At 38.6% G+C, this 6,000-nt stretch overlaps 1 pseudogene; it reads left to right on the forward strand.

Moving 5' to 3' along the window:
• The first annotated feature begins 3,234 nt into the window (after positions 1–3,234).
• LOC130679685 (small nucleolar RNA U13) lies at positions 3,235–3,345 on the forward strand (annotated as a pseudogene).
• The last annotated feature ends 2,655 nt before the right edge of the window (positions 3,346–6,000 follow it).

The following is a 6,000-nucleotide window of genomic DNA, read 5'->3' on the forward strand; positions in this document are numbered from 1 at the left end:
ATAGAAGAAGAAGCAGAGACTCGGCTCCTTGAGACAGAAGTGTGAGTTTTGGCAAAAAAAGGAACTTCTTGGTTTTAGTGGTGACTCCATCTCAGCCTGGGTCAGAGCAAACATTCCTCTGACCAATTCCTACTTGGGACTGAGTGAGCCCCAACACCACATCTCTCTCCCTCCTGTTAGTGATTGTTTGACTCCCACTAAACCACATCAACTTTAAAATGCAGGTCCTTCTTCCATCCTTCTTAAAAAAACCACAGAAACACATCTCCCTTCATGCTTTTATCACATTTTCAATTACTCAGGTTTATATTAAGGGCAGGAACATCTGATTTTAAAAGGGCTGGTGGTCAGGTACTCTGATGAGTAGGACATTCCTACTTGCACAGAAAAGCCCTTTAATCTAATACCACCCTCATTTCCCCAAAAACATAGAGACTAAGCCATATAAGACAGGCACGAAACTAACCTCTGGACACACAAAGGCCACCATATTACAAAACTCAAACTGTACGCTATATTAACTACTAAACTATGACCATTAAAGGTTAGAAATGGTAAGACAAAAGCCCCTCCTTTCTGAGTTTGTCTAGAATTGAAATGGTGAGAAAACAAAGTCAAAAATCTCACTCCCATTTCTTGGCCCCTTTTTAGAAGTTACATCTTAACTTACTCAAGAAGTACTTACATTTATTAATTATTTGAGAATCTTGGGATCGAGGTAAAGAGACCCAGACTTCATACCGCCTCTAAATAGCCCTGGTATATGCATTGTGGCCTGGGAGGGCCACAGGGTACCAGCTCTTGGAATTCTGAAGGATACCTTCAAGTTTCCTGAGAGCCTTCTTGAACATTAAGTATGGCTTCAGTGCTAAGCTATGTTTCTAGAACAGAGCTGCCCAGTAAAACTTTGTGCCATCCAATAAGTAGCCAATGGCCACCTACTGAGTACCTGAAACATGGTTAGTGTGACTGAGGAACTGATTTTTTTTTTTATTTTAATTAATTTTAATGTTCATAGGTACATGTAGCCACTGGCTTCCATAGTGGACAGCACAGCTTTAGAATATAAAACTTTTAAAATAATCATTATTTTACGTATGAATATTTGAGTGTACTTTATCCAATCCCTATCTTGGTTCATTTCCCCCTAGATCAAAAGTCTTGAGCATGAACTCGGCAAAAAAATATAACAGCCAAGATAATAAGGTGAGTGTTCCAACCTGTGTCCTCTCACTCAGTGCCACTGCCTGTCAGTTTCCAGAACACTATAAGCCACGAAACATACACAAATCTTCCCATGTGCACGCTCCAAGAACAGTACTAGATGTAATTTCAAGGCATTCCAACCTGAAACAAAGAAGACAACTGTCTTCCCTCTCTTACAGCCATGTAAATGGCCAGATGATCCCAACATGGTCCCGAATCTTTCAAAACACAGAGCACCAGGGTTATCTGTCACTATCTGATCAGAGTTGCCCCATGAGTTAACATAAGAAGCCATCACTTCTTTATGACAAAGCTCCAAGACTGTTCATATTTAACATCGTGATGTCACCAGCACATATGCAAACGTCAGAAGGACATAGAATTGGATGCAGAGCATCACGGCTCTTTGCCTGTTTGGCATTTTGGGGCAGCAAGTTCACAGGGCTAAAAGATAAATTTCTATTTAACTTTATTTTTGTAATGTATATTGGTTTCAGAGGCAAGGCTGACATTCACCAGAACTTTTTTGGCATGAAATATATGGTCTTGATAACCTCAGAAAAAAAAGAAGTCTTCTTTTCCTAAAAAGCAAACATCAATAATCCACCATTGTCCCTGGGGTCATCCAGATGTTTGGGTATATGTCAGACATGCCCACAGTGACCATGACTCCAATTGTCCTGAGCAAGTTATTCTGGCCCCTCTCTTCCATATTCCACTCAGCAAAAAAATTAACTGGACTCCCCCTCTCTAGGACGAGGCTTAGCATACTTTCTGATATGTCCCATCATCTATCCCCAATGGTTCATCAACTGACTACCCATCAGAGGAAAAACAGAGTGTCTTCACCAAAGTTATCAGAGTCCCATGACGGTCACGTGCCCTGAGTTTGAGCCGTCTTTACAGAGACGCTCCCTGAGCACTGATTAGAGGGCACTTCACCTCATCTGACTCAAGCTATAGAACCAAATTTGTAAAACACAAAGTTTCTCATGATTCCAATTCTATGAGCCTTATTTACACAATTTTAAAATGTGATCTTAATTCCTCCGTCTTTTTATCTCCCAAGGAAGTTAAAAGGAAAATGAAATAACTAAGGAAATACTTTGTAAAAGAAATGTCACAGAAATTCAGGATATATCTTCATCTTTATATTTTTATACCTTTTAAAACTTATCTCAGAATATATTTGTGTGGTTTCCATAGCTTGTTCATTCCTCTAAGGGTTGCTGGCTGAGCTGAAGGTGAGCAAAGAGTTATGAGGGCCGAGAATGTGGATTCCCAGAGGTCCCGGCTTCAGGCCTGGCCCTGCCACTCACTAGCTGTATAAACTGGGGCAACAGACTTTACGTTTCTATGCCTTCCTGTCTTCCTATAAGGTGATACAAAATTATATATAAATATGTAAGTGTGGATATATATATATATATATATAAGCGTGTGTGTGTGTATGTATGTATAAATAGTGCATATATATAAATATATATGTATATACATTGTCTTTGAAAATTTCATCTGTTTATGCTTATGAGAAAAATTTGTATGGTCTCTAAACATAACATATAACTAATGGCTCACTGAATATTACTTCACAGTGATGAAATTGCTAATTTATCAATGTCCTTTCTTCTCCCAGGACAATTCTCTCCAAAAGAAGGGAATATGGCTCTGTAAAAGGCAAGTAAATATCTTTGAGCAAACTTCCTGAAAACTGGGAGATCTACTAGCCGTCCTGCAGACGACAAGGGGAACCTTGTATACACATTCACACATTCTCACACTCACACACACACACACACACAGAGTCAACAAACTAGTGTCATCAGTGACCACATTTCTCAGTTCTAATGCTATGACTTCTTGCCGAAAGGCAATTACTAATCTCATTTTCCAGTATTAGCAGCCAACAGCCTAGTAGTAACCAGAAACGGGAATCTTATCACCTAAAAGAGATGTGGCAAATCTCATACTTACTCCCTCTTCCCTTAACAATCTGAATTCATTTGATGTGTCTGGATCCCCAGTAGAATCAGTAGATTAGAAATGGGGTTCATAAGCATAGTGATTGGATTTTCACCCTACTGTATGAGACATGCCTCCCTCAAACCTTGTTACAATGTCAGCTCTTTACCCCCGACATGAAAAATATATACATACATAGGGAGAGAACTTCTAAATGCAAGTATACTGCTGCCTAATAACAGATAAAAGGGGAAATGATTGTGAAAAAGAGATAAAGCACCTAACAGTATCCAGCACACCATAATTGCTCGAAAATATTTGTTAACCTGAGTAAGAACTCAAGATTCAAACAACAGAGTGCATATTAGTTCTGAAGGAATCACTGTGACAGCAAAAATCTGTATTCATGAAGTCCTTGCATTTTCAAGAAAAGGTCAAATTATGTTCAATATAATCTGTTTAAGAAGGCATAGAGAAACATATATTCAAAGTGGTACAAAATATGATTTAGAAAGAGTTCCTTCAAAATGATTAACATAAAATTATTGGTGTTTAAAGGTAATTTCCAATTGTCTAGAATACTGGCTTAAGGGGGAGGTAAATGAAGTACTACATATTTTGGTGTCCCTAAATATAGTGTTCTGGAACAACTAGTAGAATTCTTCCTAGAACTCCTAGGACTGCCTTCACCTATACTTTTAACACCAGTGCCCAGCATGGAATCGCCCATGTGGACTCCCCAGGGCCGTCTGCCTTGAGTTGGTAATCTGGAGGAGAATGTACAAGTTTAGATCATCAAACTACAAATACCTTTCCTCTTGTTTTACTCGACCATTCTGTGAGGCACGGGTAGGCTGGTTGTTAACTCAAGAGATTAAAAAGTTGGTTATTCCTAAGATTTTCCCTGGGAATGTCACCCAGAACCTCCTTATGAATATTGTATCCAGCTTCAAGGAGATTTGTAGGAAGGAGGTTTGTAAAGGGCTCCTGATTCTAATTCTAAGATACTTTACTAGAATGGATCCTGGATCCGGGCTCTAAGATCAACTCTAGAGAAAGACTTCAGAGAACTGGTGGGGAAGGGGTTCTCTTTGACTAGTGAGTGCAGGTGGTAATGAATTTGTCCTGGGGCCGGAGGCAGCCCAGAACAGCTGGATAAGGTTTAATGTACGAAGGAAAGAGTGGCGGTTTGCTCGTGCAAATCATAGCAACACAACGAGGGCAAAAAAATTCATCATTTAAAGAAGAAACCAAGACCACTATAGGGAAATTTAGAGAAATGTATTAAGAAATATTAAAAGTATCATGAATGAAAGAAGAGAAATACCATGATCATGGATAGGAAGCCTTAATACCAGAAATATATCAGTTGTCTCCAGTGGAGAAATAGTCAATTCAATTCCAATCAAACTCCCCAAAAGATTTTTCATGCAATTGAATGAAATGATTCTAAAATATACTATATTTGGAGGAGTAAAGGGTCAGAGATAACCTGGAAATTTTAAAGAAAAGCAAGAGGTCGGGAATATGCCATTTCAGATATCAGAACTTACTATGAAGCTACAATAATTATGATAGTGTGCTACTGGAACCAGACCAGGAAAACTGAACAATGAAATGAAACAAAAAAAGAGCTTAGATACAGTGCACATTTAGACCTTTGATATGTAACAATAATTATATGTCATAGGGGAAAGGAAGAATTGTTCAAAAATATGGCAGGGAAAAACGTTATCCAAATAAGACAAAAAATGGTATCAGATCACTAACATTCAGCATATATAAAAAGCAAGCCCAATGTGTTAAAGACTTAAATGTCCACAAAAAGAAAGAAAGGAATCTTTAAAATTCAGCATGAGTTATCTATTCCCACTTAACAAATTACCCGAAAACTTACTAGTTTCAAATAAAAAACATTTATCAGCCCATAGTTTCTGTGAGTCAGGAATCTTTGAGTCACTTAGCTGGGTACTTCTAGCTCAAGGTCTCTTGTGAGGCCACAGATAAGATGTTGGCCAAAGTTACAGCCATTAGAAGGCTTGCCTGGGGCTAGAGGATCTATTTCCACACTGGCTTTTTTGCTGGATTTTCGCAACAGGCCTCAGTTCCTCACCGCATGCACATCCCCACAGGGCTGGCTGGGAATCCTCCCAGGATGACAGCCGGCGTTCCCCCTGAGAGGAAGGAAGAAGCTGCAGTGTCTCCAGTACCTAGCCTAGGAAGTCATGCACCGGCACGTCACTTCCACAGTATTGTATTCTTTAGAAAGGAGCCATTAAGCCCAGTCCACATCCCAATGAAGGGAAATCTCATAATGAGAGGAGTATCAAGGAATTTGTGAACATATTTTTAAAATGCTACAAACTCTCAATGAAGATAGAAGTACCCTTCAGACCTTGGTATAGGGCATGGATTTTTAACACGACATAAAATGGATTGATTCTAATTAAAGGAAAGGTTTATAAACTAGACTTGATTAAAAATTATTAACTTTTGCTCTTCAACACTTAGAGCAAGTGAAAGTTAGAAAGTAGAGGGAAGTTACTCAAAGTACACATGGAAAAGGATTCATATCAAGAACATATAAAGAATTTTTACCATTTAGTAAGAAAACCTCAAACAACCTAGTAGATAAATGGGCAAAAGGAACACAGAAGACCAATAAACCTATGCACAGATATTCAGCATCACTGTTCATCAGGGAAATACAAATCAAGACCATAATGAGAAATTACTTTACACCCATTTGATTAGTGAAACTTTAAAAATCTGATGGTAAGCGTTGGAGAGGGTGTAGACCCATAGAAATATATAGTCTTGCTAGTGGAGTAT

The sequence above is a fragment of the Manis pentadactyla genome, chromosome 11 (genome assembly GCF_030020395.1).
Source record: "Manis pentadactyla isolate mManPen7 chromosome 11, mManPen7.hap1, whole genome shotgun sequence".
Lineage (NCBI taxonomy): Eukaryota > Metazoa > Chordata > Mammalia > Pholidota > Manidae > Manis > Manis pentadactyla.